Here is a 23,250-nt window from a genome sequence, read left to right as displayed (position 1 = left end):
GTAGGCCGGACACACAGCAGGTGAGGGGGGGGGTGGCTGGACACACAGCAGGGAGGGAAGGGCGTAGGGGGGTGGCCTTATTATAATAACCGTGTGGGGGAGGAGTCTGCGGCGGTGGGTGAATGAGATGTGGGGGCAGGCTGCTAAAGTTGCAGGGGGGGAGGGAGCCGGAGGGATCTGAACATGAGCCGCACGTCCCGCTGCCGGTAACTACCGCAGAGTATGTATCTATGCTCCGATGCCACTGCTACTGTTGCCAGTCTCCCCCCCCTCCCCAGGATGGAATACATGGTGGGGGCAGGCTGCTAAGGGTGCAGGGGAGGAGGGGAAGGGAGCCGGATGGATCTGAATGTGAGCCGCACGTAAGGGACCATACTGATCCTCCCCACCTCAGCCCGCTGGTGCTGCCGCTGCTGCCTGACTTCTTCCGTGCAGCACAGCTGTCTTCTCCGGCTGCCGCTCCCGCACTCGCTTCAGGTGTGGGGGTACCACACCGCTCAGTAGGCAAGCGCTGTCAGTCAGGAGTCAGCGCTGCACCGGATGTCTCTTCTGGATGTCCTCTGACTTTCTCCTGCGGCGCAGCTCCAGCTATTCCTCCCGCTGCGGCTCCCACTTCGGGTAAGGGGACCATATTGCTCAGTAGTGAGCACTTTCGGTAAGCCTGCGGCTGCTATGCCGCTACCCCTCTCCTCCACAGTCCTAATGGGTCGCTGCAGTCTGTAAGGGACCGCAGGTGCACACACCCAGGAACCGCTGGCTCTCTTCCCGCCGCCAGCAGCTACTTTTATAACCTCAGCCTGCACGAGACCCCTTCCCTCACTCACTCTCGCTCTCCTGGCGGCCACTGCGCAGCCGCAACAAATTGAAAAGCCCTATCTCTATAATGGGGCATATTTCTCTTAATTAAAAAAACCCTATAACTTTCTGAAAAACCACAACCCCAAAAGGCACTACACTGGGGCATACTCTATCTAGTAAAACAAACCCCAAATCTTAATTCGTCCTCTATCCGGAGTTATGCCTTCCCAAAAAATATCTAATTCACTCTATAGGAAAACGGTGTCAAAAAGCCACAAAGGAAGTCACAGAAAAAAACTGACAGTTGGAACTTTAGGTTACTCCCAATTCCTCATTTTTTATTATTTTGCCCTGAAATTTGGCATGCAGCACCGGGTGACGATTCTACACGCCCATGCCAAATTTCAGCTCAGTACGTCCAATCAGTTTTGAGGTGTAGCCCCTCAAACACCATGCCCCCATCTCAGAAGTTCCCTATGGGAGAATTCCGTTTGTTCGATTCAGCCTTAATATAAGGGCACGACCGTGCCCTTATAATATATCACAAACATATATGATTCATACATATATCACACACACATACATGATACATACATGAGAAAGACCTGGGATGGTGATGAGGCCCGGGCCCCCTGCTGATGTTGCGTTGAGGAAGGCAGTGTTCCAGGGCGGATGCCAGTCAGGGAGAGCGCCGCGCAGCCCGGGAAAAATACTGCTGAGGAGCTACATCTGGAAGAGCCCCAGAGAGGGAGAGTGTCACATGCCCCATCCTGCGCGGCACACTCTGCAGGCCTGCACATGGGAAGGGAGGTCTCTGGCCACACATACTCACCCTGCTGCTGAAGCCCCGCTGCTGTCCTCATCAGCGCTCTCCAGCGGGGAGCGGGGCCAGGATGAACCTCAACCTGTGAGAACTATCTTCATGATCAAGAAATCTCATATGCAAGATAAGTATGTGTTGGGAAAGGGCTGGGGAGGGCGGCTGCTCGGGCACACCCTCGTCAAGTTAAGGAGATTTAACTGAGGAAGCACAAGGGAACTCTCGTCTGGGGACAACAACTGCAGGGAGACCACATCTTTTCAGATGAACATGGGAGGGCGGAAGGCTGCCTAATACTGAAGCACCCTCAGACATTAAACCATATGCAACAACTATTGCAAGCATTCCTGGGGGAAGGTCTGCAGCAGACGGATTTGCATTCGGTGATGTCATCCAAGCAGTGGGCCAAAGTTGGCTGGAACCCTCATCTGTATATGAAAAGAGAAAAGTGGCATGCGGGGCATGGCGGTCTTTTGCGGCGCTTGGATAACCCCAAGTTTGCATTAAACACCCCCACCCTCCTTCGGTGTGGGGCTCATGTTGGCCATGCCCAAGCCCCTGAAGCATTCAAGCTGATTTCTTGCAGCAGCTGGGCACTGTAACAGCTTCAGAGCTGCTCTACAAGACAAGTAAAGGGTGTGGGCCCTGCAGCACCACCGGTAGTTTGCATACACACATATATAGGACAGCATCTCTTATATGCCCCAGGGTCAATAAAATAGTATCCTTGTCTAGGCTATCCATCCCCTCAGATAAGGCATTTGTCCATGCCGCTACAGCACTACACACCCAGGTCGACGCAATTGCCGGTCTGAGTAAGGTACCTGAATGTGTATAAATGGACTTCAGGGTAATCTCCTGTTTGCGGTCAGCACACTCTTTGAGGGTAGCCGTATCCTGGGACGGGAGGGCTACCTTCTTGGATAAGCGTGTTAATGCTTTGTCCACCCTAGGGGAGGATTCCCATCGTAACCTATCCGTTGATGGGAAAGGATACGCCATAAGAATCCTTTTGGAAATCTGCAGTCTTTTATCTGGAGATTTCCAAGCTTTTTCACATAACTCGTTCAGCTCGCGTGAGGGGGGAAAGGTTACCTCAGGCTTCTTTCCCTTGTACATATGTACCCTCTTGTCAGCGACAGGGGGTTACTCTGTGATGTGCAAAACATCTTTTATTGCCATAATCATAAATCAAATGGATTTTGCCAATTTTGGCTGTAACTTTGCATCATCGTAATCGACACTGGAGTCAGAATCCGTGTCGGTATCTGTGTCAACAAACTGGGATAGTGGGCGCTTATGAGACCCTGACAGTCCCTGCAACATAGGATCAGGCATGGGTTGAGACCCTGACTGTCCCAAAGCTTCTGCCTTGTCTAATCTTTTGTGCAATGAGTTTACACTAGCATTTAAAACATTCCACATATCCATCCAATCAGCTGTCGGCGGAGACACCACATTCATTTGCTCCCGCTCCTCTCTAATATAGCCTTCTTCCTCAGACATGTCGACACACGTGTACCGACACACCACACACACAGGGAATGCTTTTTCTGAAGACAGTTTCCCCACAAGGCCCTTTGGAGAGACAGAGAGGGAGTATGCCAGCACACACCCCAGCGCTATATAACCCAGGAATAAAACAGTAACTTAATGTTTGCCCAGTAGTGCTGCTGTATGTAATTTGCGAATTATGTGCCCCCCCCCCCCTCTTTTCAACCCTCTTGTCTAACGTGGTATAAGCAGGGTAGAGTCCGGGGAGCTTCCTCTCAGCGGTGCTGTGGAGAAAAAATGGCGCTGGTGAGTGCTGAGGGAGAAGCCCCGCCCCCTCGGAGGCGGGCTTCTGTCCCGCTTAAACTGTAAAATTGGTGGGGGCTCATACATATATACAGTGCCCAGCTGTATATATGTTATATTTTTGCGAAAAAGGTTTATATTGCTGCCCAGGGCGCCCCCCCCTGCGCCCTGCACCCTTACAGTGACCGGAGTATGTGAGGTGTATGGGAGCAAAGGCACACAGCTGCAGTGCTGTGCGTTACCTCAGTGAAGATCATGAAGTCTTCTTCCGCCTCTTAAGTCTTCTTTTCTTCTCATACTCACCCGGCTTCTATCTTCCGGCTCTGCGAGGGGGACGGAGGCGCGGCTCTGGGACGGACGGCGAGGGTGAGATCCTGCGTACCAATCCCTCTGGAGCTAATGGTGTCCAGTAGCCTAAGAAGCAGGACCTTGCAACTCAGAGAGTAGGGCTGCTTCTCTCCCCTCAGTCCCTCGATGAGGGAGTCTGTTGCCAGCAGTGCTCCCTGAAAATTAAAAACCTAACAAAATACTTTCTGTCAGAAAGCTCAGGAGAGCTCCTGAAAAGCACCCAGTCTCCACTGGGCACAGTATCAAACTGAGGTCTGGAGGAGGGGCATAGAGGGAGGAGCCAGTGCACACCCAGAACTAAAGTCTTTCTTAAAGTGCCCATGTCTCCTGCGGAGCCCGTCTATCCCCATGGTCCTTACGGAGTCCCCAGCATCCTCTAGGACTTTAGCGAAAATAGGATTTTAATACCTACTGGTAAATCCTTTTCTCTTAGTCCGTAGAGGATGCTGGGCACCCATCCCAGTGCGTACTGTGTCTGCAGTTATGAAATGGCCCTTAACTCCAGAACATTTATGTGGAGACAACTTTCCTGACTTGACCATCTTCCTTGGATGTTTTCCCCCTGTGTGACTGCTCCCCAGCCTCGGAGGGTTGCATCCGTGGTCCCTAGGATCCCGTCCTGGATCCCAAACCATCGCCCCTCTAGGTGGTGAGAACTGTGCAGCCACCAATGGAGTGAGATTCTGGTCTTGGAAGACAGGATTATCCTCCGGTGCATGTGTAGGTGGGATCCGGACCACTTGTCCAACAGGTCCCACTGGAACACTCTGGCATGGAGCCTGCCAAACTGAATGGCCTCGTAGGCCGCAACCATCTTCCCCAGCAACCGAATGCATTGATGGATTAACACTCTTGCTGGTTTCAGAATTTGTTTGACCAGACTCTGGATCTCCAGAGCCATTCCACTAGAAGAAAACCTCTTCTGTGTCCAGTATCACTCCCAAAAACAACAACCGCGTCATTAGGACCAACTGCGATTTTGGCAAGTTTAGGAGCCAACCATGTTGTTAAAGAACTGTCAGGGAGAGTAGATGTTTTGCACCAACTGGTACCTGGATCTCGCCTTTATCAGGAGATCATCCAAGTACGGGATAATTGTGACTCCTTGCTTGCGAAGGAGAACCATCATTTCCGCCATCACCCTGGTGAAAATCCTCGGAGCCGTGGACAGACCAAACGGCAACGTCTGAAATTGGTAATGACAATCCTGAATTGCAAACCTCAGGTAGCTTGATGCAGTGGCTAAATGGGAACATGTAAGTAGGCATCCTTTATGTCTACCAAAACCATGAAATTTCCTTTATCCCCCGGACTGGAGATCACTACCCTGAGAGATTCCATCTTGAAATTGAATTTCTTTAGGTAGAAATTAAGGGATTTCAGATTTAAGATTGGTCTGACTGAGCCGTCCGGCTTCGGGACCACGAAGAGGCTTGAATAAAAACCTTCTCCCTGCTGACTAAGGCTGATTTGAACAATCGGTGAGGGGGAACTTCTTGAAACCCCAGTTTGTACCCTTGGGACACTATTTGTAAAACCCACAAGTCCAGGTCCGAATGAATCCAGAACTGACTGAAGAGTTTTAGACGTGCCCCCCAGTGGCGGAACTAGCGAGCAATGGGCCCATGTGCGACAAAATGGCTTGGGCCCCCCCCCCCCATCCCATCCCATCCAAGTCCACCCCCTCACCCCTGGAGAGGATCTGGTGAGGGGGGCCTGCTCAGGGAAGTGGATACCTAGCAACAGTGCCGTAACTAGACATTTTAGCAGTGTGTGCAAGAAACGGCATTGGAGCCCCACCCCTGCATGCAAAACAGGGGCAGTGCGCGCCGTAGGCGCGCGCAAAAAAACATAGTGGCGTGGCTTCGTGGTTAAGGGGTGTGGCCACAAAATAATACCAATTCATAAAACGGTGCACAGTAGTCTCCATTATTCAAATTATGCCGCACAGTAGCACCACTACACCAGGTAGAGACCCTTTTACACCTTACGGCGGACAGATTCCTCTTTTTACACATTACAGCAGACAGCGTCCTCTTTTTACACATTACAGCAGACAGCGTCCCCTTTTTACACATTACGGCAGACAGCATCCCCCTTTTTTACACAACGGCAGACAACGTGCCCTTGTTACACATAGCGGCAGACAGCGTACATTTTTTTCACATAACGGCAGATAGCCTGCCCTTGTTACACATTACGGCAGACATCGTACACTTTTTACACATTACAGCAGACAGCTTGCCCTTGTTACACATTACAGCAGACAGCTTGCCCTTGTTACACATTATGGCAGACAGCGTGCCCTTGTTACACATAGCGGCAGACAGCGTACACTTTTTACACATAACGGCAGACAGCCTGCCCTTGTTAAACATAGCGGCAGACAGCGTACACTTTTTTCACATAACAGCAGTCAGCCTGCCCTTGTTACACATAATGGCAGACATCGTACACTTTTTACACATTACAGCAGACAGCTTGCCCTTGTTACACATTACAGCAGACAGCTTGCCCTTGTTACACATTATGGCAGACAGCGTGCCCTTGTTACACATTACGGCAGACAGCATCCCCCTTGTTACACATTACGGCAGGCAGATTCCCCCTTGTTACACATTGCAGCAAGCAGATTCCCCCTTTTTACACATTGCGGCAAGCAGCTTCCCCCTTTTTACACATTGCGGCAGGCAGATTCCCCCTTTTTACACATTGCGGCAGGCAGTCCCCCTTTTTACACATAGCTGCAGGCAGATTCCCCCTTTTTACACATAGCGGCAGGCAGATTCCCCCTTTTTACACATTGCGGCAGGCAGTCCCCCTTTTTACACATAGCTGCAGGCAGATTCCCCCTTTTAACACATAGCTGCAGGCAGATTCCCCCCTTTTACACATAGCTGCAGGCAGATTCCCCCTTTTTACACATAGCGGCAGGCAGATTCCCCCTTTTTACACATAGCGGCAGGCAGATTCCCCCTTTTTACACATAGCGGCAGGCAGATTCCCCCTTTTTACACATAGCGGCAGGCAGTCCCAACAAAGAAAGAAAGAGACGAAAGAAAGAAAGAAAGAAAGAAAGAAAGAAAGAAAGAAAGAAAGAAAGAAAGAAAGAAAGAAAGAAGAATTATACTTACCCTCTCCGCTGGCTCAGGCTCCTCGTGCAGCTTGACGATTCCCGGGCAGTAGAGAAGGAGGAGGAGGGAGGTGGAGGAGGGAGCCGCAGCAGCGCTGTGTTATTGGTGGAGGCGCTGCTGCTGCTGCCCCTCTGCTTCACTGTAGGCTGTTCTCGGAAGACAGCCTATAGTGAAGCAGAGGGGCAGCAGCAGCGCCTCCACCAGTAACAAAGCGCTGCTGCGGCTCCTTCCTTCACCTCCCTCCTCCTCCTCCTCCCCCCCGTGCCGCTGCTCCTCTCATCTCCAAGCGACCCTCCTCCCTCTTCGTGTGTTACAGAGGCGGCAGCGTGTCTGGTGCTGCGGCTGCTGCCCGTAGTGCCCTGGCCTGATCTGTTCGTTACGACGGGCGGGCGGCGGGAGTCGCAGGACGCAGACCCGACGGGAGCGCTGGTGTGCGGCTGCGGCATGATACAATGAGTCATTGTGACTCATTGTAATGCCGGCGGCTGTGGGCCCTTGAGTGCGGCGGGGCCCCAGTGCAATGCACTGCCTGCCCTGCCAGTAGTTCCGCCCCTGGTGCCCCCCACTGGTGTGGGCTCCTGCAAGAGAGCCCCAGCGTCATGCAGTGGATTTGGCAGAAGCAGAGGACTCTGCTCCTGCGATCTTGAAGAGGCTTCTTGGAGTCAGCATCAGCATTCCCTTGGTGAATCCACAATGCCCTCCTATCCGAGACTGCCATGAAATTGGCCCGTGAGCACTTGTGCCCGGTGTAGGATTTTTAAATATGTGTAGTTTACTGTATGCAAGGGTTTAAAACCTTTTAGGAACTGAGATCTAAGGTGTATTACATGTAGTTTAAAAAAAAACAAAAAAGGTTTATTTTATGGCAGTAGTTTCCAAACTGGGGTTCTTGCACTGGTAGCATAGTTTGGTGGTCCAGGACCAATTAAAATTATTTATACTTTATTAAATTGGCAAAACCATTCCCTCACAACATAACTGAACCTGAGGATGACATGCTATAAACACAATTTACTTAATTTTATATTTTTTTCTGAATTTCTCAATAAAAAAAACTTTGGCCTAGGGGTGCCGTGAAACAAATTTTGATACTATTTATTTATATAGTGCTCTTTCTCCAACAGGACTCAAGGCGCTTGAGATATGGCTTCTGGAACTGAACACAGGATTCTAAATGTGGCTGTACCAAGGACCTATACAGTGGCATTACAGGTTGAGTATCCCTTATCCAAAATGCTTGGGACCAGAGGAATTTTGGATATCGGATTTTTCTGTATTTTGGAATAATTGCATACCATAACGAGATATTATGGTGATGGGACCTAAATCTAAGCACAGAATGCATTTATGTTTCATATATACCATATACACACAGCCTGAAGGTCATTTTAGCCAATATTTTTTATAACTTTGTGCATTAAACAAAGTGTGTGTACATTCACAGAATTCATTTATGTGTCATATACACCTTATACACACAGTCTGAAGTTCATTTAATACAATATTTTTAATAACTTTTTGAGTATTAAACAAAGTTTGTGTACACTGAGCCATCAAAAAACAAAGGTTTCACTATCTCAGTCTCACTCAAAAAAGTCCGTATTTCGGAATATTCCGTATTTCGGAATATTTGGATATGGGATACTCAACCTGTATTACTTTTTTCTGCTACTGGTTCTTTACCTATGCAAACAAGCATCTGACTTGCCTTTCCTATTGCTTTGTTACATTGCTCACCTGAAATAGTAATACTTAGATAGCTTTCCTCTTGCCATTATAATGCCCTTAATATTATAGTTAGCCTTTGTATTTTTGAGACGTGTATGATTTTGCATTTTTTGGCATTAAATGTTGCCATGTTCTTGACCATTCCTCTAGTCCAGGGGCGGAACTGCCAGAGACAACGGAGTCAGTTGCCGCCGGGCTCCAGCCCTAAAGGGGCTTCCTCCATTGCCCTCCGGCTGTTACGTGCCCTTCCTACTAAATAGACAAAGGCGCTACCAGCAGGGTCTCGCAGTTTGTACATTCCATGCCGTAACACCCTTCTTTCCACCTTTTTCAAGACCCAGCCCAGCAGCCTCGCCGCTGCCACCACCGCTAGCTGCAGCACTGCCAGCGGTGGGGTGCCCCTGCTTCTTCTCACACCACAGATAGCTGGGCAGCACTGCAACTGCCTGCCTGATTGCTCCGCCCCCTTCCGGCTCCCAAGCACCTCTGCTGCCCAGTGATCCAGGAGCCTGCTGCTAGGAAGAAGTGGCCGAGCTTCAGCAAGCGAGTCTGGACACTGGCGGAGGAAGCCATGATAACCAGATAATGGGGAGTGGAGAGCCAGTTCCAAGGTAATACTTTATACAGCTGGTTGAGATCCTGGTCGGTGGATATGGATTCCAAGAAAACCCTGGAGGTGCTTCCTTTCAAGGGAGACACTCTCTTTGGAGAAGACCTCAATAAGATTGTAGCTGATCTGGCTACTGCTAAAACAGCTTGCCTACCTAGTATGACTCCTACCACGCAGAAGGCTAAAAGTACTTTCCCTTGGCCCTTTCATCCTCAAGGTAAAGCGTACCCAAGGTCAGGCATACCCAAAGCAAGCTCATGCTTCCAGACCTGCCAAGCCCAGACTGAAGCAAGCCTGGGCTGCCCATCAGCCTGCTTCCAAAACAGACAAGCCTGCCGCATGACGGTGCAGACCTCCCTCTGGGGGATCCCAGGGTGGGGGGCCCGACTTCTAGGTTTGGCATAATTCTAAGCTAGAGAATTCTGTTTGGAGCTCACCTTGTACTTTGTGAAGAAATAATCAGCATTGTGGCTGAGCAGATACATGTAGTGTGTGGCTGCAAACTGCATGGATCTGCTGCGTTGTAATGCTGATACTTTTTTTTTCAAAGTACCAATAGCTTTATATAATGTTCACAATTTTTATGCAGGATCAAATAGCTCAATAGGTAGGGGGTTTGATTAGAATTCAACAGGTTATAGGTTTGAATCCTGGGTATGGTAGTTTGAGATGTGTTATTTAATAAAGTATGTTGTTCTGACTGCTGGCATCCTATCACCTGGGATATCATACTAAATAAATGGAGTTGATCAATTTTTTTTTAATTTTTTTTTAAACTAGGGACAATTTCCAGATACTTTTCTTTATAACTGAGATTGCCCCCTGGAACTTCACATCAGTTGACAACTATGCATGAGTGGGCAGTGCTTGCTCTGGATCTGCCCACCCATTTATGTGCCGTCATAAAAGAAAGCACAACTGACAGTTATCCTGGGCGTACACTACACAATTATCTGTCAGGCTATCTATCCAGTCTGGATGGATGGAATGAAAATCTGGTAATGTATAGGAGCAAATGTCAATTAACCATTTGCTCCCAAACACTAGAAAAGTGGTCAAAAATGGTCATTACACAAATTGGTTAAACCCAAAATTTAACCAATTTGTTTAGGGGACCATTTTTGTCCATTTTCTAGTGTTTGAGAGTAAATCGTTGATGGTTATTTGCTCACATAGATAACCGGATTTCTATTCCAACCAGCCAGTGTTGGAGATATGGTCTGCCAGATTACATAATGCATACCAGAGCCATAACTAGACTTTTTGGTGCACTGTGACAGATAATTATATGCCCCCCCCTCCCCATTTTTGCAATATGGACAAAAGGCGCATGCCTTGTGGGGAAGGGGCATAACAAGATTGGTCTCAGAGAAAGCACATGAGATATGAAGATATATCTAGTATACTTGACACTCAATGGTTTGTGGTATTGCCGGGGTGCCCTCCTTAAATGCATATACAGTCACACATGGCGTGTTTGTGCAAATGGCATATCAGCAGTCAGCACTAACTGGTGACATGCCATTTGTACAAGTAAGCCATGTGTGACTAATATATAAACATACTTTATTAAATAACACCTCAAACTATCATACCCAGGATTCAAACCTATAACCTGTTGAATTCTAATCAAATACCCTACCCATTGAGCTACTTGATCCTGCATCTATTCTAACCTCCAAAAACAGATTCAGTTGCATTTTCCAGCGTGTTTTGTTTGCGCCTTTGCAAATGTCTTACATCGACAAACTTATTTAGTACTATTTTGCAAATAGGGTTACATTGTCGCAACATTGTGTTCCCTAATTGCTTGATTTTTTTAAATGCAACAATTGATAAAGACACCTGATAATTGCTCTGTGGAGTCTTATTTTGTGTCTACTTCTTATCTACATTTAATTCCCTACCTCTAATCAAGGCATTTTTAAATGCTGGGGGCTGCCAGGACGTGAGGCCTACCTAGACTTTAGATCTGAATTTGAATGTACTTGTGAACTAACTTAATTTCCTACTTCTAAATTCATTCCTAAATTCACTACTTACATTAATCCTGTAGTTGGGCATTTTGAGCCTTCAATTGTGGGCATTGTTTTGTGTCCAGACCAGCAGCTGGTGGTGTGCATTTGCTGGAAAGGCATCGAAGACCTCCGATATGCTGCATCTCCTGATGTGTGTCTCCCTCAAGTGGCTGTCAGCAAATGCATGCTAGACACCCCATTCCAAGCTGATTGTGACATCACGGAACATGCATCATAGAACAGGCATGCTAGAATATGGGTCTTCAACCTGCGACCCTCCAGCTGCTGTGGAACTACATATACCAGCACGCCCTGCCTCAGTTTTAGCATACCTTAATAGCAAAACTGTGGCAGGGCATGCTGGGATGTGTAGTTTCACAGCAGCTGGAGGGCCACAGGATGAAGACCCATGTGCTAGAGCCAAGCCGCAGCTACATTGAATGCTAGCAAGCTGAATGTTTAAATCATTTTTGTTCCGCAGCATTCCAATGCGGAAGATTCCATGGAACCAGAGATTATTCCATTGAGAAGGACATGCTGCCTGGATGACTGCACTGTGCAAATTAAATCACGGAGCCAGTTGGCTTGTGGGTGGCTCTGGTGACTGGGTGGTTGGGTGGGCGGTGTGTCGGAGGTGAAGCACATGCAAATGTATGTGTATCATCCAGCTAGTGAGAGTGAAAACTCATGCAGGAGTGTGCCTGCTTGTCAGTGGGTTATGCACCTTGCCAGGCGTCAAATCTACATGGAGCAGCTGGAGGGGACAAGAGCAGGTTTGCAAAATATAGATAGAAGAGCATATATGCTGGCGCATTCTCCATGATTGTGTCAGCTTATGTTTTGGTGCACTGCACTTTCCTTCACTAAGTTTTAGCCATTTTGGTTAAACGCAAGTGTAGTGGCTTCTCGCCCTTTTGGCTGTGATCTTGTATCGTGGTTGAAGAGTCTGCTGGAGGGATTGTTTTCTTCATTGGCGAGAGACTGAAGATATTCCAGGATGGAAGGCTTGGGAACACTATCCGTTTTTCAGTTGTGGAAGAGTTGAAAGACCGGATTGGACTACATTCTATAGTAAAGGATATCTTTGTATTTATTAATCCTCCCTTTATATGTGTCTGTCTTTCAATAAAGCTTTGGGCTTGTGATTCCCTCACCCTCTTACACTCCACACCCATAGCCTTATTAACTGTTGTATTATTGTATTGTTTAAATGTATAGTGCAGTTCATGATTTATAGTGTAGGCTGGCCTGTGCTGTAGTTCTTGAACTGTACTATACCGACAGCATTTGTATTGTGTTTTGGCTGTGCTGCAACACGGTACTTATGTGTGTAATGTTTATGTATGTTTTTTTGCTTCTTTATGTCAATAAAGACTGCTTTTTCAATCCAATATCTGAAAACAATTAATGTTTATCTTTGATGGCAATAGAAGTGGTATGATATTTGCTGCTTTTGAAAGGCAATATCTGATATGTCCCCTATCTGGGAACCATATATTAAATGGCTTTTCAGAAAAGGGAGATGGGAGAAGAGCTTTCAGTACTTGTAGGACCGATGCTCATTTCCTATTCTAGCCTCCAAAAACAGATTCAGTTGCATTTTCCAGCGTGTTTTGGATGCGCCTTTGCAAATGTCTTACATCGACAAACTTATTTAGTACTATTTTGCAAATAGGGTTACATTGTTGCAACATTGTGTTCCCTAATTGCTTGATTTTTTAAATGCAACAATTGATAAAGACACCTGATAACTGCTCTGTGGAGTCTTATTTTGTGTCTACTTCTTATCTACATTTAATTCTCTACCTCTAATCAAGGCATTTTTAAATGCTGGGGGCTGCCAGGACGTGAGGCCTACCTAGACTTTAGATCTGAATTTGAATGTACTTGTGAACTAACTTAATTTCCTACTTCTAAATTCATTCCTAAATTCACTACTTACATGAATCCTGTAGTTGGGCATTTTGGGACTTCGATTGTGGGCATTGTTTTGTGTCCAGACCAGCAGCAGGTGGTGTGCATTTGCTGGAAAGGCATCGAAGACCTCCGATATGCTGCATCTCCTGATGTGTGTCTCCCTCAAGTGTCTGTCAGCAAATGCCTGCTAGACACCCCATTCCAAGCTGATTGTGACATCACGGTACATGCATCATAGAACAGGCATGCTAGAACATGGGTCTTCAACCTGCGACCCTCCAGCTGCTGTGGAACTACACATCCCAGCATGCCCTGCCTCAGTTTTAGCATACCTTAATAGCAAAACTGTGGCAGGGCATGCTGGGATGTGTAGTTTCACAGTAGCTGGAGGGCCACAGGATGAAGACCCATGTGCTAGAGCCAAGCCGCAGGTACATTGAATGCTAGCAAGCTGAATATTTAAATCCTTTTTGTTCCGCAGCATTCCAATGTGGAAGATTCCATGGAACCAGAGATCCTTCCATTGAGAAGGACATGCTGCCTGGATGACTACACTGTGCAAATTAAATCACGGAGCCAGTTGGTTTGTGGGTGGCTCTGGTGACTGGGTGGTTGGGTGGGTGGTGTGTCGGAGGTGGAGCACATGCAAATGATTGTGTATCATCCAGCTAGTGAGAGAGAAAACTCATGCAGGAGTGTGCCTGCTTGTCAGTGGGTTATGCACCTTGCCAGACGTCAAATCTACATAGAGCAGCTGGAGGGGACAAGAGCAGGTTTGCAAAATATAGATAGAAGAGCATATATGCTGGCACATTCTCCATGATTGTGACAGCTTATGTTTTGGTGCACTGCACTTTCCTCCACTAAGTTTTAGCCATTTTTGTTAAGCTCAAGTGTAGTTGCTTCTCTGCCTTTTGGCTGTGATCTTGTATCGTGGTTGAAGGGTCTGCTGGAGGGAGGGATTGTTTTCTTCATTGGCGAAAGACCAAAGATATTCCAGGATGGAAGGCTTGGGAACACTATCCGTTTTTCAGTTGTGGAAGAGCACAGAGGTCGGATTGGACTACATTCTATAGTAAAGGATACCTTTCTATTTATTGCCCCTCCCCTTATATGTGTCTGTGTTACAATAAAGCTTCGGTCTTGTGATTCCCTCACCCTCTTACACTCCACACACATAGCCTTATTAACTGTTGTATTATTGTATAGTTTAAATGTATAGTGCAGTTCATGATTTATAGTGTAGGCCATAGTTGCCAATTCAGTTTATAACAAGCGGAATTGGGCTTGTTTTTTCTTCTGGTTGCTTATTTTTTGGGGTGGTTGCTTGTTTTTGGGCTTATAATTTTTTTTGCTGCTTGTTTTTGGGCTTCTTTTGTTTTTAGGTATCACTGATACCGACTTCCAGAGATAATTAGTCATTCATCCATATAACACAGATCCTCACACAGACATACTGTAGGTGAGACGTTGTGGATGAATAGAGTCTTAAAGAAATGATGAGTCATTCATTATGTCTATTGTTGCCGACTGCCGGTTGTGTGTATTCAGTAGGGCTAATTTGTTTTTAACAATGACAACAACAAAGACACTGACCAGACACACAACAGTGAAGCAATTTAGGACCACTTTATGTGGTATTCTTTATGTCAGATATGGTTTAAGACGCTTGGGTATTTGTTGCAAGGATTTTTAACCAACTACCAATATGCTTCAGCGCTTCAACTCAGGAATATATAACATGGAAGCTTCTATAGACGATGGAGACAGCTCAGATGAATTTGCTTATATCCATTTTACATAAAACCTTTGTAATTCAGTGTGCTATGTACTTTACCTCGCAGTATGCCATCTGCAATGCACTTTACTTCACACAGTGTGCCATGCACTTTACCTCACACAGTGGGGGTCATTCCGAGTTCGCTCGCTAGCTGCTTTTAGCAGCATTGCACACGCTAGACCGCCGCCTTCTGGGAGTGTATCTTCGCTTAGCAGAATTGCGAACGAAAGATTAGCAGAATTGCGAATAAATAATTATTTTCAGTTTCTGAGTAGCTCGAGACTTACTCCTACACTGCGATCAGCTCAGCCCGTTTCGTTCCTGGTTTGAAGTCACAAACACGCCCTGCGTTCGGACAGCCACTCCCCCGTTTCTCCAGACACTCCTGCGTTTTATCCTGCACACTCCCAGAAAACGGTAAATTTCCGCCCAGAAACACCCACTTCCTGTCAATCACACTCCGATCACTTCAATGATGAAAATTCTTCGTTCGGACGTGAGTAAATCTACTAAGTTTTGTTCTAAATTACTTAGCGCATGCGCACTGCGTACCATACGCATGCGCATTTTTGCCTTAATCGTTCCGTTGCAAAAATCGGCAACGAGCGAACAACTCGGAATGACCCCCAGTGTGCTATCTGCAATACACTATACTTCACACAGTGTGCCATGCACTTTACCTCACATAGTATGCCATCTGCAATGCACTTTACTTCACACAGTGTACCATGCACTTTACCTCACAGTGTGCCATCTGCAATGCACTTTACCTCTCAGTAATTCCTTTGTTATTTATTGAATTGAGTTACTATTTAATATTTATATATGCATTTATTATTTTGAATTGTCTTAATAATCTTTTGTTTTGTTACCTTGATTTGGCCTCTTAATTTATTTAATAGAAGTACAAAGTTGGATGTTGTAAGATTATTTGTTTTATCTTTCCATAGAATAAATATTTCACAGTGAATACAAATGACCACAGATACAGTATATACAGTTGGCAATTTTCACTTGAGATTTTTCTTTAGAGGAAACATGAAAGCATAGTATCTTAAATTCACAACTCTAACTATAATATTTATAAAAATTCCAGTATTCTTTAAAAGCCAGTTTTGTGCTGATAAATATCATTGTAAAGACCTTAAAGGCAGATTATATAAATAATTATATGTATTTTAATAAGACAAACAATAATGTCTGTTTATATATATATATATATATATATATATATATATATATAAAAAAACAATAACCTTGAGTTGGGCTTTTTTGGGGGCTTTTTAGGATTGGTTTGGGCTTGTTTTGGGCTTATTTTTCAGTCATCGGTTGCTTGTTTTCCATTTCAGAGTTGGCAACACTGGTGTAGGCTGGCCTGTGCTGTAGTTCTTGAACTGTACTATACCGACAGCATTTGTATTGTGTTTTGGCTGTGCTGCAACACAGTACTTATGTGTGTAATGTTTATGTATGTTTTTTTGCTTCTTTATGTCAATAAAGACTGCTTTTTCAATCCAATATCTGAAAACAATCAATGTTTATCTTTGATGGCAATAGAAGTGGTATGATATTTGCTGCTTTTGAAAGGCAATATCTGATATGTCCCCTATCTGGGAACCATATATTAAATGGCTTTTCAGAAAAGGAAGATGGTAGAAGAGCTTTCAGTACTCGTTGGACCGATGCACATTTCCTATTCTAGCCTCCAAAAACAGATTCAGTTGCATTTTCCAGTGTGTTTTAAATGCGCCTTTGCAAATGTCTTACATCGACAAACTTATTTAGTACTATTTTGCAAATAGGGTTACATTGTTGCAACATTGTGTTCCCTAATTGCTTGATTTTTTAAATGCAACAATTGATAAAGACACCTGATAACTGCTCTGTGGAGTCTTATTTTGCGTCTACTTCTTATCTACATTTAATTCCCTACCTCTAATCAAGGCATTTTTAAATGCTGGGGGCTGCCAGGACGTGAGGCCTACCTAGACTTTAGATCTGAATTTGAATGTACTTGTGAACTAACTTAATTTCCTACTTCTAAATTCATTCCTAAATTCACTACTTACATGAATCCTGTAGTTGGGCATTTTGGGACTTCGATTGTGGGCATTGTTTTGTGTCCAGACCAGCAGCAGGTGGTGTGCATTTGCTGGAAAGGCATCGAAGACCTCCGATATGCTGCATCTCCAGATGTGTGTCTACCTCAAGTGGCTGTCAGCAAATGCCTGCTAGATACCCCATTCCAAGCTGATTGTGACTTCACGATACATGCATCATAGAACAGGCATGCTAGAACATGGGTCTTCAACCTGCGACCCTCCAGCTGCTGTGGAACTACACATCCCAGCATGCCCTGCCTCAGTTTTAGCATACCTTAATAGCAAAACTGTGGCAGGGCATGCTGGGATGTGTAGTTTCACAGCAGCTGGAGGGCCACAGGATGAAGACCCATGTGCTAGAGCCAAGCCGCAGGTACATTGAATGCTAGCAAGCTGAATGTTTAAATCCTTTTTGTTCCGCAGCATTCCAATGCGGAAGATTCCATGGAACCAGAGATTATTCCATTGAGAAGGACATGCTGCCTGGATGACTGCACTGTGCAAATTAAGTTACGGAGCCAGTTGGCTTGTGGGTGGCTCTGGTGACTGGGTGGTTGGGTGGGCGGTGTGTCGGAGGTGGAGCACATGCAAATGAATGTGTATCATCCAGCTAGTGAGAGTGAAAACTCATGCAGGAGTGTGCCTGCTTGTCAGTGGGTTATGCACCTTGCCAGACGTCAAATCTACATGGAGCAGCTGGAGGGGACAAGAGCAGGTTTGCAAAATATAGATAGAAGAGCATATATGCTGGCGCATTCTCCATGATTGTGTCAGCTTATGTTTTGGTGCACTGCACTTTCCTCCACTAAGTTTTAGCTGTTTTGGTTAAACGCAAGTGTAGTTGCTTCTCGCCCTTTTGGCTGTGATCTTGTATCGTGGTTGAAGAGTCTGCTGGAGGGATTGTTTTCTTCATTGGCGAGAGACTGAAGATATTCCAGGATGGAAGGCTTGGGAACACTATCCGTTTTTAAGTTGTGGAAGAGTTGAAAGACCGGATTGGACTACATTCTATAGTAAAGGATATCTTTGTATTTATTAATCCTCCCTTTATATGTGTCTGTCTTTCAATAAAGCTTCGGGCTTGTGATTCCCTCACCCTCTTACACTCCACACCCATAGCCTTATTAACTGTTGTATTATTGTATTGTTTAAATGTATAGTGCAGTTCATGATTTATAGTGTAGGCTGGCCTGTGCTGTAGTTCTTGAACTGTACTATACCGACAGCATTTGTATTGTGTTTTATCTGTGCTGCAACACAGTACTTATGTGTGTAATGTTTATGTATGTTTTTTTGCTTCTTTATGTCAATAAAGACTGCTTTTTCAATCCAATATCTGAAAACAATCAATGTTTATCTTTGATGGCAATAGAAGTGGTATGATATTTGCTGCTTTTGAAAGGCAATATCTGATATGTCCCCTAACTGGGAACCATATATTAAATGGCTTTTCAGAAAAGGGAGATGGTAGAAGAGCTTTCAGTACTTGTAGGACCGATGCACATTTCCTATTCTAGCCTCCAAAACCAGATTCAGTTGCATTTTCCAGCGTGTTTTGGATGCGCCTTTGCAAATGTCTTACATCGACAAACTTATTTAGTACTATTTTGCAAATAGGGTTACATTGTTGCAACATTGTGTTCCCTAATTGCTTGATTTTTTAAATGCAACAATTGATAAAGACACCTGATAACTGCTCTGTGGAGTCTTATTTTGTGTCTACTTTTTATCTACATTTAATTCTCTACCTCTAATCAAGGCATTTATAAGTGCTGGGGGCTGCCAGGACGTGAGGCCTACCTAGACTTTAGATCTGAATTTGAATGTACTTGTGAACTAACTTCATTTCCTACTTCTAAATTCATTCCTAAATTCACTACTTACATGAATCCTGTAGTTGGGCATTTTGGGACTTCGATTGTGGGCATTGTTTTGTGTCCAGACCAGCAGCAGGTGGTGTGCATTTGCTGGAAAGGCATCGAAGACCTCCGATATGCTGCATCTCCTGATGTGTGTCTCCCTCAAGTGGCTGTCAGCAAATGCCTGCTAGACACCCAATTCCAAGCTGATTGTGACACCACGGTACATGCATCATAGAACAGGCATGCTAGAACATGGGTCTTCAACCTGCGACCCTCCAGCTGCTGTGGAACTACACATCCCAGCATGCCCTGCCTCAGTTTTAGCATACCTTAATAGCAAAACTGTGGCAGGGCATGCTGGGATGTGTAGTTTCACAGCAGCTGGAGGGCCACAGGATGAAGACCCATGTGCTTAAGCCAAGCCGCAGGTACATTGAATGCTAGCAAGCTGAATATTTAAATCCTTTTTATTCCGCAGCATTCCAATGTGGAAGATTCCATGGAACCAGAGATCCTTCCATTGAGAAGGACATGCTGCCTGGATGACTACACTGTGCAAATTAAATCAAGGAGCCAGTTGGCTTGTGGGTGGCTCTGGTCACTGGGTGGTTGGGTGGGTGGTGTGTCGGAGGTGGAGCACATGCAAATGATTGTGTATCATCCAGCTAGTGAGAGAGAAAACTCATGCAGGAGTGTGCCTGCTTGTCAGTGGGTTATGCACCTTTCCAGACGTCAAATCTACATGGAGCAGCTGGAGAGGACAAGAGCAGGTTTGCAAAATATAGATAGAAGAGCTCTCCAGCCTAGTTTGCTGTCTGTTTCCACTTCTCTTTTCTTGAGCCGCTCCCTTCTATGCCCTTGCGCACTATCCTGACTTCTCCCATCTGCTTACTTTGTGCCTTCCAACGCACAATGCGAACTACAGGTAGTGCTGCAGGGCCCACAACCTTTTACTTGCCATACAGAGCAGCTCTGGAGCTGTTACAGTGCCCAGCTTCTGCAAGAAATCAGCTTGAATGCTTCAGGGGCTGGGGCATAGCCAACATGAGCCCCACACCGAAGGAGGGTGGAGGTGTTTAATGCGAACTAGGGGTCATCCAAGCGCCGCAAAAGGCCGCCATGCCCTGCACGCCCCTTTTCTCTTTTCATATGCAGACGAGGGTTGAAGCCAAATTTGACCCACTGCTTGGATGACATCACCATATGCAAATCCATCTGCTGCAGGCCTTCCCCCAGGAATGCTTGCACTAGTTGTTGCATTTGGTTTGTTGTTTGGGGGTGCTTCAGTATTAGGCAGCCTTCTGCCCTCCCATGTTCATCTGAAAATATGTGTTCTCCCTGCAGTTGTTGTCCCCAGATGAGAGTTCCCTTGTGCTGCCTCAGTTGAATCTTCTTTACTTGACAGAGATGTGCCTGAGCAGCGGCCCTCCCCAGCCCTATCCCAAATCATACTTATTTTGCATAGGAGATACCATGGCCATGAAGATCGTTCTCCCAGGGTGAGGTTCATTCATTGCATTCTGGGTATGCTGACCCCTGTGATTTCCCCAAATGTGGGAAACTTGACTGCATTATTTGTGGTAGTGGGGGACTGTGTTTGTGCTTTCCTCTGGTCAGCTCTGGTAAAAGTCAGATTTCTTTATCTCAGATCTTCCTCTAGCCTTGTTCTTCTTTCGAGAGTTCCCTTGTGCTGCCTCAGTTGGATCTCCTTTACTTGACAGGGGGGTGCCCAAGCAGCGACCCTCCCCAGCTCTAGCCCAACTCCTACTTACCTGCCAGGTGAGATACTATGATCATGAAGGTGCTTCTCCCAGGGCAAGGCTCACCCATTGCACTCTGGGTGTGCTGCCCCTGTGATTTCCCCAAATATGGGAAACTTGACTGCATAATTTGTGTTTCCACTGGTCGGCTTTCATATAATTCAGATCTCTTTGTCTCAGGTCTCTCTCCAGCCTAGTTTGCAGTCTGTTTCCACTTCTTCTTTTTTTGAGCCCCTCCTTTCTATACCCTTGTGCACTATCCTGACTTCTCCTCCTGTCTGCTTACTTTGTGCCTTCCAATGCACAATGCAAACTACAGGTAGTGCTGCAGGGCCCACAAACTTTTACTTGCATTACAGAGCAGCTCTGGAGCTGTTACAGTGCCAAGCTGCTGCAAGAAATCAGCTTGAATGCTTCAGGGGCTGGGGCATTGCCAACATGAGCCCCACACCGAAGGAGGGTGGGGGTGTTTAATGCGAACTAAGGGTCATCCAAGCGCCGCAAAAGGCCGCCATTCCCTGCATACCCCTTTTCTCTTTTCATATGCAGATGAGGGTTCCAGCCAACTTTGGCCCACTGCTTGGATGACATCACTGTATGCAAATCCGTCTTCTGCAGACCTTCCCCCAGGAATGCTTGTACTAGTTGTTGCATTTGGTTTGTTGTTTGGGGCTTCTTCAGTATTAGGCAGCCTTCTGCCCTCCCATGTTCATCTGAAAATATGTGTTCTCCCTGCAGTTGTTGTCCCCAGATGAGAGTTCCCTTGTGCTGCCTCAGTTGAATCTCCTTTACTTGACAGAGATGTGCCTGAGCAGCGGCCCTCCCCAGCCCTATCCCAAATCATACTTATTTTGCATAGGAGATATCATGGTAATGAAGACTGTTATCCCAGGGTGAGGTTCATTCATTGCATTTTGGGTATGCTGACCCCTGTGATTTCCCCAAATGTGGGAAACTCGACTTCATTATTTGTGGTAGTGGGGGACTGTGTTTGTGCTTTCCTCTGGTCAGCTCTGGTAAAAGTCAGATTTATTTGTCTCAGATCTTCCTCTAGCCTTGTTCTTCTTTCGAGAGTTCCCTTGTGCTGACTCACTTGGATCTCCTTCACTTGACAGGGAAGTGCCCGAGCAGTGACCCTACCCAGCTCTAGCCCAACTCCTACTTACCTGCCAGGTGAGATACTATGATCATGAAGGTGCTTCTCCCAGGGCAAGGCTCACCCATTGCACTCTGGGTGTGCTGCTCTTGCGATTTCCCCAATTGTGGGAAACTTGACTGCATAATTTGTGTTTCCCCTGGTCGGCTCTCGTATAATTCAGATCTCTTTGTCTCAGGTCTCTCTCCAGCCTAGTTTGCTGTCTGTTTCCACTTCTCTTTTCTTGAGCCGCTCCCTTCTATGCCCTTGCGCACTATTATGACCTCTCCTGTCTGCTTACTTTGTGCCTTCCAACGTCAATGCAAACTACAGGTAGTGCTGCAGGGCCCTCACCCTTTTACATGCTTTACAGAGCAGCTCTGGAGCTGTTACAGTGCCCAGCTGCTGCAAGAAATCAGCTTGAATGCTTCAGGGGCTGGGGCATAGCCAACATGAGCCCCACACCGAAGGAGGGTGGAGGTGTTTAATGTGAATTAGGGGTCATCCAAGCGCCGCAAAAGGCCGCCATGCCCTGCACATCCCTTTTTTCTTTTCATATGCAGACGAGGGTTGAAGCCAACTTTGACCCACTGCTTGGATGACATCACCATATGCAAATCCATCTGCTGCAGGCCTTCCCCCTGGAATGCTTGCACTAGTTGTTGCATTTGGTTTATTGTTTGGGGGTGCTTCAGTATTAGGCTGCCTTCTGCCCTCCCATGTTCATCTGAAAATATGTGTTCTCCCTGCAGTTGTTGTCCCCAGATGAGAGTTCCCTTGTGCTGCCTCAGTTGAATCTCCTTTACTTGACAGAGATGTGCCTGAGCAGCGGCCCTCCCCAGCTCTATCCCAAATCATACTTATTTTGCATAGGAGATACCATGGTCATGAAGATTGTTCTCCCAGGTTGAGGTTCATTCATTGCATTCTGGGAATGCTGACCCCTGTGATTTCCCCAAATGTGGGAAACTTGACTGCATTATTTGTGGTAGTGGGGGACTGTGTTTGTGCTTTCCTCTGGTCAGCTCTGGTAAAAGTCAGATTTCTTTGTCTCAGATCTTCCTCTAGCCTTGTTCTTCTTTCGAGAGTTCCCTTGTGCTGCCTCAGTTGGATCTCCTTCACTTGACAGGGGGGTGCCCGAGCTGCGACCCTCCCCAGCTCTAGCCCAACTCCTACTTACCTGCCAGGTGAGATACTATGATCATGTAGGTGCTTCTCCCAGGGCAAGGCTCACCCATTGCACTCTGGGTGTGCTGCCCCTGTGATTTCCCCAAATGTGGGAAACTTGACTGCATAATTTGTGTTTCCCCTGGTCGGCTCTCGTATAATTCAGATCTCTTTGTCTCAGGTCTCTCTCCAGCCTAGTTTGCTGTCTGTTTCCACTTCTCTTTTCTTGAGCCGCTCCCTTCTATGCCCTTGCGCACTATTCTGACCTCTCCTG

At 46.3% G+C, this 23,250-nt stretch overlaps 6 non-coding genes across 6 annotated transcripts; all 6 read left to right on the top strand.

Annotated features, from left to right (window-relative positions):
• Positions 1–20,362: 20,362 nt before the first annotated feature.
• On the top strand, positions 20,363–20,526 carry LOC134985668 (U1 spliceosomal RNA). The gene has a single exon (XR_010191839.1). It is a non-coding gene; the product is annotated as a U1 spliceosomal RNA (small nuclear RNA).
• Positions 20,527–20,678: 152 nt separating this feature from the next.
• LOC134985758 (U1 spliceosomal RNA) lies at positions 20,679–20,841 on the top strand. Its single transcript, XR_010191917.1, has one exon. It is a non-coding gene; the product is annotated as a U1 spliceosomal RNA (small nuclear RNA).
• A 675-nt stretch (positions 20,842–21,516) lies between these two features.
• LOC134985716 (U1 spliceosomal RNA) lies at positions 21,517–21,680 on the top strand. Its single transcript, XR_010191882.1, has one exon. It is a non-coding gene; the product is annotated as a U1 spliceosomal RNA (small nuclear RNA).
• A 152-nt stretch (positions 21,681–21,832) lies between these two features.
• Positions 21,833–21,995, top strand: LOC134985762 (U1 spliceosomal RNA). Its single transcript, XR_010191921.1, has one exon. It is a non-coding gene; the product is annotated as a U1 spliceosomal RNA (small nuclear RNA).
• Positions 21,996–22,665: 670 nt separating this feature from the next.
• Positions 22,666–22,829, top strand: LOC134985700 (U1 spliceosomal RNA). The gene has a single exon (XR_010191868.1). It is a non-coding gene; the product is annotated as a U1 spliceosomal RNA (small nuclear RNA).
• A 152-nt stretch (positions 22,830–22,981) lies between these two features.
• Positions 22,982–23,144, top strand: LOC134985768 (U1 spliceosomal RNA). The gene has a single exon (XR_010191926.1). It is a non-coding gene; the product is annotated as a U1 spliceosomal RNA (small nuclear RNA).
• Positions 23,145–23,250: the final 106 nt, after the last annotated feature.

The sequence above is a fragment of the Pseudophryne corroboree genome (assembly GCF_028390025.1).
Source record: "Pseudophryne corroboree isolate aPseCor3 chromosome 7 unlocalized genomic scaffold, aPseCor3.hap2 SUPER_7_unloc_1, whole genome shotgun sequence".
Lineage (NCBI taxonomy): Eukaryota > Metazoa > Chordata > Amphibia > Anura > Myobatrachidae > Pseudophryne > Pseudophryne corroboree.
Note: the sequence above shows the minus strand (reverse complement) of the source record. Positions and strands in the feature narration are given on the sequence as shown.